Raw genomic sequence first — 12,615 nt, 5'->3', positions numbered from 1 at the left:
AGTTGATTTGAAGAGAAATTGGCATTAGATATCAATTTTAGGTGAATCAAACCATAAAAAGAGAGAAAAAAATCAAAAAATAAAAAAGGAACACTTCAATCCTTGAAGAAAAAAAAGCTTCTGGAGATCTTGATCCATTTACAATCCTCAATCTGAGGATTAGGTAATTTTCTTAACATTTTTGTATTTTTTTTATATTTTTGTATTTTTCACATATTTTTGTGTTTTTTTACATATTTTTATGGTTTTAGTAATTTAAGCTTCTTTAAATTGTATTCTGTTCATATTTGGCCATTTTATATGTCCTTAAATCACATTTAAACAAGAAATGATGTAAAAAAATCATTTAAAAATGAATTCTGGGCATGAATAGTAGAATTCTGGGCATGAATAGTGTCTGTTCATCGATGAACAGTAATTGTTCATCGATTAACAGTAACTGTTCATCCATGAACAGATACTGTTCATCGAAATTTTTCCAGAAATTCAATGAACAGTAACTGTTCGTCCAGATTTTTCCAGAAATAATAAAAAAAATATATAAATTTTGCACAAAAATAAAATCTAATTTCTTTAATAAATCTGAGAATGCCCAAATATGAACAGATCACAGTTTAATTAAGTTTAGAATACTAAAAAATAATCTTGTATATTTATTTTTATGGATTTTACAATTTTTGGTTGAATGCAAAAATGAAATTAAAATAAAAATAAAAATAAAAATAAATTGTGATTTAGATACTAAATAATAATCATGCATGATTTTGATTTTTGGATTTAATGTTGAATTGGATCTTTTATTTATTCGATTTATTTTATATTTGGTTTGTTACCCGCCTTGAACTATAAGACAAGAGCGGGTCTTTTATTTATTTGGTTTAATTGCTTTGATTTGAATAATTGCTATGTGATAATTAGATTTGATTGGGACGATTAAATAATTTTTCAAATAGGAACTCGGTCCGATTCATTTGGGTTGGGTTTAAGTAAATAAATAATTTGGCTTTTCTAATTAAAATAAATTAGAAATCATAGGTTAATAGACGCCGGTTTTCCGGGCGTCGGCTTCCAACGGGCCGGCGTACCCAATTCCTTATCCAAAATAGCATTGGTGCGTCTGACCAGTCTTTTTGAAATAATTTGGCCTTGAAACAAAATTGGGTTCAAAATAGAGTCATTTTTATAAAAACGGTCTCATTGCCTAAACAATGGATGGCGACTCAAAATTGTTTATAAGACCGATTTATCGGCACCGCATCCAAAATAAAAATATTTTATTAAAAATAACAAAAAGGATGTTTTCGGGTCCTCCGGGGATTTTCGACGAAAACAGTTGCGTGATAACAAGTTTGCACAACAGGCTTTGGCTGGTGTCAATCCAGTGAACATTGAGCTTTTGAAAGTAACATTTGGCACCGTATTCTATTCTTGATTTTTAAAGGTTGCACTTTCACTAATTTTATTTTGTGAATTCTTAGATTGTGTTCTATTCCACATGAATTTCCAATTCGTAGTAAACTAGACCCATTCTGTATATGATCCTCCTGAATCGGCACTCACAATGGATTTAATAGAGCATGAGCTCAATGGAATGAGCGTAGAAAAGGTATGTGATCTCTGCAGATTCTTACATATTACATGTACAGATTGGTATTCCCATAGTTGCAAATCCGACGAAGTATATATTTGATAAACTTGCCTTCTTCTTCTCCTTCTTTTGCTCCTCCTTTTCCTTTTGATTTGCTTTTCTGGTCAAAATGTTAAATCTGTTCCACATCCCATGTTCTTGCACACGCTAATGTGATGTGACTTGGTGATTGATTTAAAGTATTAAACCTTAATAATTTAGCTTACTTCCCAAGTGTTGTTGCTGATTTGCTTACATTTTTTTAAAGCAAATTGGACTTGCAGTAAAATGGCAATCTGTCTCTTATTAAACACAAGTACTTTTGTTTTGTATGACATCTCCTGGTTCTGTTATCTCTAGATCCTTATATAATTGGATGACTCCTATGAGAAAAAATTATATATTGGGAAATGAACATGGATTAGCTCCTGGTGAAGAATTGTACCTTTCTAAGTCTGCTTTAATTCTTGATACAGGCAATTAAGGAAAAGATGCTATTTATGCTTGATTACCATGGCATATTTTTACCTTTTATTGACAAGATGAACTCCTTACCAGGGAGAAAAGCTTATGCCTCAAGGATAGTTTTTTTCTATAATTGATCTGGTACATTGAGGCGAATAGCTATTGAGCTTTCACTTCCTCCAACACCTTCCTCACCCAGCAATAAACGTGTTTTCACTCATGGGCATGATGCTACAACATACTGGATTTGGAAACTAGCCAAAGCTCATGTCTGGTCCAATGATATTATTGCTTTTTTTTTTTCTCTGTCTTAATTTCCTGTAGTTATTGAGCATGCATGCCAACTTGGAAATGCAACTCAAAAACAAGAGCTTCTGATGGAATTGTATTCAGTGTCACTTCTTCTATGAGGCTCAAGATTGCAGAAGGTACTAAAGATGCAGTTTTGGTCAAGAATGTTTACTTGTCTTGTGATCCTTATATGTGGTCATATGACTAAAAAATTTCCTTTTAGATACATATATGTTGACCTTAAAAAATTTTATTTCTAGATCTGCAACTGCCTATTATATGTTGCATAAGATATTAATATTTTCTCAAATGTTAACAATTAAAATTTTACTGTTAATTTATACGACTCAAGTGATCTCATCTAATTGTCATATTTTTTTGAAATATTCAGTGCTAAAACTCCATCCCTCCCCCCCCCCCCCCCCCCTCCCAACCCAATCACAAGCACTCTGACATACCTCTTGACTTTGCTTCCACCATTGGCATTAGCAGATCTAGATCCTGAAATATTTTTTTGAAGCCTTGGATTCTGCAATGGAGCTATGCAAGTAAAGTTCTTCAAATCTTTATAAATTCTTGAATTTTCAAATTTTTGGATAGTATATGATGATTGATAGAAGTATTTTAATGTGATGTTTGAATTCTTGAATTTAATTCGAATTTAGGATTTTAAAGTGTAAAAGTATTTTGATTGACCCAGCTTTTTTTTAAATTAAATTCCTATATGCCAAGTATTTTCAAATTATTCTTTAACAAAGCTGACTGCTCTTACACTTGCGCTAATACTCTAGGAATAACAAATTGTATGGATTCTGTTATGCAGTTTGTATTCTTATATATTTTTAGCTGCAGATTTATTTATTTTTACTTATTTCTGTTTTTTTGAAAGAAAAGACTTGACATCATATGATCAACAGCTTCCAAAATTTTGTAGGCATTCACCTTATATTCTTTTTCATTTACTTTTTCTACTTTTTTGCTGCAGGGAGTAGATGTATGCATTTCCCTTTGATACATGCTACCACCATTTTATTAAGCCAAGATCTTGATGTACATTTCTTGTTTGCTATATGAGGTAATTTTCTTTTAGGACATTCTCTGTTCAACATTATTTTTATGGAGGTTCAAATAGATTTTACTCTCTTCCTCTTCTCTTTTACACTCTCTGTATCTCTTCAAAAGTCTAAAATATTAGCTATGCTTTTCAAGCTTATGCATGCTCAATAACCTCCATATGTTTCTGCAAAATGCAAGCCTTAAAAAATATTTCAGGATCTAGCACTGCTAATGCCAATGGTGGAAATGCCAATGGTGGAAGCAAAGTCAAGAGGTATGTCAGAAGGCTGTTCTGATTAGGTGGAAGTGTTTAGCACTGAATATTTCAAAAAGAAAAAGAAATAGAAAAAAATAAGAACAATAATCTTCTTAATGAGAGTACTAATTAAGAAGTATTTTAATGTGATGTTTGAATTCTTGAATTTAATTTGAATTTTCAGGATTTTAAAGTGTAAAGTATATTTCAAATGACATGTTTTAAAGTTATTTGAAATCCATCAGGTTTAAGCCTTTATAATTTGTTATGGATTTCATTCAAATCCAATGAAATCCTAATTACTAGATCTAATACTTGTGATCTAATACCCCTACCTTTGTTTTTTCCTTTGAGCCTGGAAAGGTCAGTGATTCTCACGATACAATACCCACTTTGTGTGTTTTCTTTCCTTTGTCTCTGTTTCCTTTATTTATTTTTTTTATTTTTTGAGGGTTGGTTTGGATGGAGTTTCTGAAATTTCTTTCCATTTCTCTTTTCTTTGAGAGTTTACAGAATCAAGGTTTACAGAAAATGCTGAAATTGATTTCTAATTTCCCATTTTGTTTTGCTTTTGTTGGTTTTTCAATTGAAGATAAGATTGTTCTTGTAACTTGGTGTTTTAAATTATGCAGCTTATTAATGGATGGAGTGGTCAAAGTTTTGGATTCTACAGATCCAAATTACAAGAAAGGAAACTTTGCTTGGGGTTTTACTGGATGAGAAAAATATAGCCTCTTTGTATAGCCACAGCTTTTAATTAAAATCGAACATACTGATCTGCCTCTTTCCTACTATACTGGAATTTTAGGTCAGTTTGTTTTGTTTTCGTAACAATACTTTTATTGCTACTGGTCAGGAACATGAAATTAGGATTTGAAATAATGTGTTCGTTAAAGCATTTGGAACATTTAAACTTTTGATGCATGGAAAATGGGGATTTTCTAGCAATCCTACATGCTTATTGTTGCGATTTTGTGCTTCTTAGGAATGCCTGCTATGACTGCCTATGCTGGTTTTTATGAGGTTTGCTCTCCTAAGAAATGAGAGCTTGTTTATGTATCAGCAGCATCTGGTGCAGTTGGTCAAATTGTTGGGCAATTTGCAAAATCAATGGGTTGCTATGTTGCTAGAAGCGCTGGCTCTAAAGAGAAGGTGAGCCGACCTTATGGCGTGCCATCCTCTTGAGCATATTATGCATAAATTAACTCATTCAATTAATTTAGTTAATTTGATGCAGTTGGAAACATTTTGTGCTGCTCATAACTGCAAAACTCTTACAACAAAATTCTTACTTGTGACAAAAATAAAAATGTGGAAAGGTTTTGGAGTGTTTTCAGGCTTATATGTGTTGGGATTCTAACTGATCCGAGTGGGGTCCGTGAAAAATACCGGTGGTAAAAGTAAAATAAAATTACTAATACCACATATATCTCCAATAATTAAATATTGAAAATTGACGATTGAATCTACTAAAAATAATAATCACGGTAAAAATTAAATAATTATCGTAAATGCCAGATGAAAAAATAAGAACGCCGAGATTTATGTGGTTCACCCTTCAATTGTTATGGGCTACGTCCACGGGACAAAAATTTCGAATAATTCTTTTACTAAAAATAGTAGGTACAAAAGAGATTACAAAAATAGTGGTACTCTAAGTGTGTAATAAAAACACCCCAAAATTTTAATTCTCACTATTTTCTCTCTTTTCTAATTTTAGAAACTTTTTTTTAAAATTTTCTACACTCAATAGTGTATTCCTATTCTATATATTTTGTTTTTGTACACCTTAATGAAGGAAAACCTTCTCCTTTTTATAGGAGAAGGGGAGGCAGTGGACGCGTTAATCACGCGTCAACTTTTCCTTTTTTTCTTTCTTTCTTTGGCACCGTCCTTTGAATAACAAAATGAACGTGCTTTTTTTTTGCTTCTTTGTTCGGCGATCTCTCTTTGACTGCCACCAAAACAAAAAACGTGTTTTATATTTTTTTTTTCTTTTCAAATGTGTGTGGTTTCCACATGTTGGAGGGACCCCACAACAATTCTCCCCCTCCCGACTACATGGTGGGACTCTCCATCCCTGCTGCTTTGACACATAGCTCGAACTTCTCCTTCGGAATGATCTTTGTTAATATATCTGCGGCATTTCTATCTGTGTGGATCTTTCGCAACTGAAACTGCTTCTCTTCAATGGCAAGTCTAAGCCAATGATATCTTACATCAATGCGCTTCGTCCGTGCATGATACATAGTATTTTTGCTCAAGTTTAACGTACTTTGACTATCACAATAAACTATATATTCTTCCTGCTGCACACCCAATTCTTGAAAAAATCGTTTTAACCAAAGCGTTTCCTTTCCTGCTTCTGTTGCTGCAACGTACTCTGCTTCGGTCGTTGATAACGAAACACATTTTTGTAATCTTGACTGCCATGAAATAGCTCCCCCTGAGAATGTAAATAGGTATCCTGATGTAGATTTTCTTTCATCAAGATCACCGGCCATATCTGCATCTGTGTAACCAACAAGTGCAGCCTTTTCACCTCCAAAAATTAAACATAACTTTGAAGTTCCTCTCAGGTATCTGAAGATCCACTTCACTGCTTCCCAATGTGTCTTCTGGGGATTTGACAGAAATCGGCTCACCATGCCAATTGCATGAGCGATATCTGGTCTCGTACACACCATTGCGTACATCAAACTTTCGACTGCTGAAGAATATGGAACATTTGACATCTCTCCTTTTTCTTTCTCTGTTGATGGGTAGGATTTCTTACTCAACTTGAAGTGAGCGGCAAGCGGAGTGCTAACTGGTTTAGCATTTTTATATTGAACCTCTCTAGAACTCGTTCAATATATTTTTCCTGCGATAACCATAACCTGCAGGATTTTTTATCTCGAATAATCTCCATTCCGAGAATTCGCCTTGCTGATCCCAAATCCTTCATGTCAAATGCTTTTGACAAATCACTCTTTAACTTGCTAATCATGTGTTAATCTGGTCCAATGATTAGCATATCATCAACATATAAGAGAAGGATGATAAATTTACCACCAGAGAATTTCTGAACATATACACAAGGATCTACATCTGTCCTTTTGTATCCTTGATTCACCATGAAAGAATCAAACATTTTATACCATTGTCGCGGTGCTTGTTTCAACCTGTACAAGCTCTTCTTCAAGTGACAAACCATGTCCTCTTTTCCCTTGACCTTGAAACCTTCTAGTTGTTCCATATAGATTTCTTCCTCTAAATCCCCATGCAAGAATGCGGTCTTTACATCAAGCTGCTCCAACTCAAGATTCAAATTGGCTACAAGACCTATTACAACTCGAATAGAACTCATTTTCTCAACTGGTGAAAAAATCTCATCAAAGTCAATACCTTTCTTTTGAGTAAAGCCTTTAACGACCAATCGAGCTTTGTATCTCAGTAGGTTGCCATCATCTTTCTTTAATTTGTACACCCATTTGTTCTTGAGTGTTCTCTTCCCTTTTGGAAGTTTCACCAGCTCATACGTGTCATTCTTTTTCAAAGAATTCATCTCTTCTTGCATGGCCTTTGTCCAGCAATCTCTATCTTTGCAAGATTGCACATCTTTGAAGCTCTCTGGCTCCCCCTCATCAGTAATCAAAATGTAATCAGAACTAGAGTACCTTGTAGATGGTTGGCGCTCTCTAGTTGACCTTCTTAACTGAGGTTCAACTCCTTTTGGTGTAATGGGGTTCTCTGGCTCCCCTTGCTCAACACTCTCTACATCATTATCATCTACAATTGTCTCTTGATCCCCTATGACTAGCTTTTCTTCTTCTCGTTCTGATTCTGGCATTCCTCCTCCTGTGGCACCACCTGTAGGAATGCTTCCTGGTGTAATATCAATAACACCATCACTTGTGGATTCTTCACAAGTTGTATCTACCACGATCTCATTCTCGTGGAATACTACGTCTCGGCTCCTGACAACTTTCTTTTTCACTGGGTCCCATAACCTATAGGCAAACTCTTCGTCTCCATAACCAACAAAAGTGCAAGGAACTGACTTGTCATCAAGCTTTGATCTCTGCTCCTTTGGAACATGCATGAATGCCTTGCAGCCAAATACCCTTAGGTGAGAGTATGAAATATTTCTACCTGTCCAGATCTTATCTGGGATATCAAAATCCAATGGTGCTGAAGGTAGTCGGTTGATTAGGTAGACAGCAGTATTGACAGCTTCTCCTCAAAATGGCTTAGGTAAGTTGGTCATTTTGAGCATGGATCTGACTCTTTCAATAATGGTGTGATTCATCCGTTCAGCAACGCCATTGTGTTGAAGTGTACCAGGAACTGTCTTTTTATGCCTGATACCGTGCTGACTACAATAATCTCTAAACTCCTTATAGATATACTCACCACCATTATCCGTACGCAAACACTTCAATGCCACTCCAGTCTCCCTTTCCACCATCGCATGGAATTACTGAAAGTGCTTGAATACTTGGTCTTTTGTGCGCAACAAATATATCCATGTCTTCCGTGAGAAATCATCAATGAAGGTAAGAAAATACCTACTTCCTCCAAGTGATTCTACTCCATGGGACCACATAAGTCAGAGTGTACCAACTCCAACTTGTTGTCTCTCCTTCTAGAGCTTTTCAAAAATGAGACCCGATGTTGCTTCCCAAATAAACAATAATCACAAGGGTTTATTTTACCTTTGACTAATGGTATGAGGGACTTCTTAGCCAACATATTCAACCATTTCTCACTAACGTGCGCCAGCCCCCTATGCCACAAATTTGGTGAAGCATCATCTACAACTGTATTTAGTTGTTCCGCACATATTATTGCATGCGTCTTATATAACGAGCAACATAATTTTCCTCTCGCCACCACCAAAGACCCTTTGGTGAGTTTCCAATTACCGCCACCTGTATGATGGTAATAGCCTTCCTTGTCCAGTACGCTCACAGATAACAGGTTCAACCGAAGATCGGGAATATGTCTCACATTTTTAAGTGTTAATGTGCACCCGACACTTGTCTTTATGCAGATATCACCGATTCCCACTACTTGCGAGACACTATTATTTCCCATTTTAATGGTGCCAAAGTCTCCTGCTTTATAAGTGGAAAAATATTCCCTTTTTGGAACACAGTGGTATGAAGCACTAGAGTCTACTATCCACTCGGTATCTGCATCTCCAACATGACAGCAATCTGCATCATGAGTGACTAAAGTCACCTCACCATCTTCTCCTGAGACTGTAGCAGATGTATTTTTATCATTCTCCTGTCTTCGGTCTGCATTATCCTGTTTGAGTAAACGACAATTTCTTTGGAGATGACCCTCCTTACCGCAATGGTAACATTTTCTCATCTCTCTGGACTTGGATCTACCACCTGACTTTACATGTCTTGGATCTCTACTCTTGCTCCGGCCCCTATTTTCTGTGACAAGGGCTTGTGAACTGGTACTGGCAACATCTCTTCTTTGTAGTTCTTCATTAAGTAGTCTATTCTTTACCATAGACATCGTTACCACACCATTTGGAGCTGAGTTACTCAATGATACCACAAGAATATCCCAGCTATCCGGTAGAGATCCCAACAGTAGGCATGCTTGCATCTCGTTTTCTAAGGACATACCGCTAACTGCTAACTCAGTTACGAGTCCTTCAAAATCGTTCAGGTGTTGTGTAATTGATCGTCCCTCTGACAGCTTCAAGTTCATGACTTTACGCATCATGAAGACTTTTCCTTGAGTATTTGTTGCCTCGTACATATTCTCTAATTTCTTCCAGAGAACTTGGGGATCTTTTTCATTTCTCACATGGTTGTACAGGCTAGCATCTATCCATTAGCGTATTGTACCCAATGTCTGCTTTTTTAATTTCTCCTACCGCCTTTCTTTCATTTCTTCTAGCTTTGCATTGTCACCTTCAATTGGATTGTACAGATCTTTGCAATTGAGGTAGCCCTCCATTCTGGATTTCCACATTGAATAATTTGAATTTATCAATTTGATAATTGCCCCATCGTTTGCCATGTCGAATTCTGAATCTAACAAAAATTCACTATTCACAAAATTCACTATTCACGTGAATAGTAATTTTGACAGTATTTACCAACCAAATGCTCTGATACCAGTTATTGCGATTCTAACTGATCTCGAGTGGGGCCCTCAAAAAATACCGGTGGTAAAAGTAAAATAAAATTACTATTACCACATATACCTCCAATAATTAAATATTGAATATTGACGATCGAATCCACTAAAAATAATAATCACTGTGAAAATTAAATAATTACCGTAAATGCCAGATGAAAAAATAAGAACACCGAGATTTACGTGGTTCACCCTTCAACTGTTATGGGCTACATCCACGGGACAAAAACTCCGAATAATTCTTCTACTAAAAATAGTAGGTACAAAAGAGATTACAAAAATAGTGGTACTCTAAGTGTTTAACAAAAACACCCCAAAATTTTAATCCTCACTATTTTCTCTCTTTCCCAATTTTAGGAACCCCTTTCTAAAATTTTCTACACTCAATAGTGTGTTCCTATTCTATATATTTTGTTTTTGTACACCTTAATGAAGGAAAACCTTCTCCTTTTTATAGGAGAAGGGGACGCAGTGGACGCGTTAATCACGCGTCCACTTTTCTTTTTTTCTTTCTTTCTTTGGCACCGTCCTTTGAATAACAAAATGAACGTGCTTTTTTTTTCTTCTTTGTTCGGCAGTCTCTCTTTGACTGCCACCAAAACAAAAAACGTGTTTTATATTTTTTTTTTCTTTTCAAATGTGTGTGGGTCTCATGTGTCGGAGGGACCCCACAACAATATGCATTTTAAATCTCGACTTTAGAGTCAACAAAATTTCTTGTGAAGCTTATCCAACTCAGTGATGCAATGAATAAGAAAGAAGGTTGTGGCATTCAGTTAATAGCTTGCTCCATTGAAATTGATAGGTAAGGTAAGCAGCTTAAATCTTGCGTATGCATGAAAAACATCATATAAATTATTGTAAATATAGTTTAAATTTATATAATCATTTACTGTACAACTTCGTTAACTGCAAGAACGGTCGCCCGCAGCATCTCGCGGGTACCACAACTAATTATAACCAAGTCACATGAAGCATAGGCATATTGTATTGATGCCATTAAATATCATTTATTACATACTTGCACTACTCTCAGAACAGAAAGGGAGATGACAGCAGGTGGTGTCAAGAGATCAAGAATGATTAATAATGGTAGAAATGGAAATGGAAATTAGTCAGTTACAGAGATCAAAGAGGTCAAGTGAAGGTGGTTATAATATTGGGTTTGCTTCCATTATCTCGTTTCGCAGCAGGTTTGCTCAATTAACTTAATTGATCGAATCTCAGAATTTTCAATCAAGAGAGATAGATATTAGAAACGAGCGGTTGTTTTTTGTTTTTTTGGATCAGATGTTAATTAATTAGTACTATACACATATTTTTCTTTATTATTTATTTTAAATTAAATAAATAAATGTATTCATTTTGAGTTAAGAATGGTTATTGTGCTCTGCTTTTACACGCTAATCCATCGAAACAGCAGGAAATTTGTAGAGAATTTTTTTTAAAAGGAAAGAAAGTATGAAGAATGAATAAACTTCCATCTCTCGCACTTTCTGATTTTTTAGATGCTTGTAGAACAATCTAAATGCGAGTGCAGATGCAACTGTAGTTGGTGTTGATGGGATGGGCCCACGCCAATGAATATGGCAAGTCTGCAAATAAAGAAGAAGAAAAAAAAAAAGATCTCTTTTTGACTTCATACGCCAACCAACAACTGTTTTTTACACATCAGGGCGTTTCTATTTCACGCGTTTTCACAAGGTTGGAGAGAAGTTTATAATGGTGGCTAAATTACAACTTTACCAGACTGTAAATTAAACCGCCGAATGCATAAATTCAAGTATATTCACGTTTAAACTTTATTATTTTTATTTTTATTTTAATATATCAAATATTTTAATTATATTTATTAAATATTTTAATTTTTAAATGCATTTTATTTAACTCTTCAATTTGTAAATTTAAATTAATTAAACATTCATTAAAAAATTAAAATTTATAAAAATTATTATTTTAAAAAGTCATGTTAATTACATAACAAATTGATATTTATAGATAAAAGTCAAAAAACTCTAAAAAATATTAATATTAGTGTCAAAAAGTATATAATATTATCAAATTTACAAGTTAAAATACATAATAGATGATTTACATAGTTTAGAGTACTAAAAAATTAAAATTATAAAGTTAAGGGGTTAATTTATATTTTGAGCTTTTTGGAATATAAACTTTTTACTTTTACAGTTATAGCCGAGAGGCAGAAGGTATAGTGTTTTCCTTCGACCACACAAAATGAAAAGTCATTTACTAAGGGTGACAGTCAACTGATCAGGAAAGATTTGTCTATATCCATACACCAATCAGAAATAATCCCTCTCGCTTGTTACTTTAGGCTTTTTTTTTTTTTTTTTTCAATAAAGATTAAAAAATTAGTTAAACTGAAATTTTTTTTTTCAACATATCAATAAATGAGTGAATTAACATAAAAAATAAATTAGAAATAGACTATATAGAAACATATATACAATTAATGTAAGAACCAACAAAAAGGGCAAAATGGACTTTATATTTTAGGCAAAATCCATTTCAATTAAGTTTGCCATATAAATGAAATATTCAAATTAAAAATTTTGCCTAAAGTAATGAAAGGGAGGAAGTAATTTTTAGTTTGAATAAACGTATTTTTGACCATTCACTCGAGAGAAAAAAAAAACAATAATATTTTTTTTTTTTTGAAAACTCATGCATTGGCTCATTATATAGATTTTTTCATATGCATCTATATACCGGGTTTAGGTAAGCTGAAATAACCTAAAAATTAAATTTC

At 34.2% G+C, this 12,615-nt stretch overlaps 1 long non-coding RNA gene across 6 annotated transcripts; it reads left to right on the top strand.

The window, feature by feature from the left end:
- Positions 1–1,338: 1,338 nt before the first annotated feature.
- On the top strand, positions 1,339–4,988 carry LOC110010469 (uncharacterized). 6 transcript variants are annotated; one of them, XR_016318874.1, is made up of 7 exons: positions 1,339–1,606; positions 2,417–2,520; positions 2,876–2,931; positions 3,369–3,458; positions 3,638–3,713; positions 4,328–4,503; positions 4,681–4,988. It is a non-coding gene; the product is annotated as an uncharacterized LOC110010469 (long non-coding RNA). The 6 variants fall into 6 exon arrangements; XR_016318872.1 differs by lacking the exon at positions 4,681–4,988 and having other exon boundaries at positions 4,328–4,577; XR_016318873.1 differs by lacking the exons at positions 2,876–2,931; positions 4,681–4,988 and having other exon boundaries at positions 4,328–4,577.
- The last annotated feature ends 7,627 nt before the right edge of the window (positions 4,989–12,615 follow it).

The sequence above is a fragment of the Jatropha curcas genome, chromosome 11 (genome assembly GCF_041381405.1).
Source record: "Jatropha curcas cultivar XTBG-Jc1 chromosome 11, XTBG_Jcur_1.0, whole genome shotgun sequence".
NCBI classification, from domain to species: Eukaryota; Viridiplantae; Streptophyta; class Magnoliopsida; order Malpighiales; family Euphorbiaceae; genus Jatropha; species Jatropha curcas.
The sequence above is the reverse complement of the archived record's forward strand: the minus strand, read 5'-3'. Positions and strand labels throughout refer to the sequence as shown.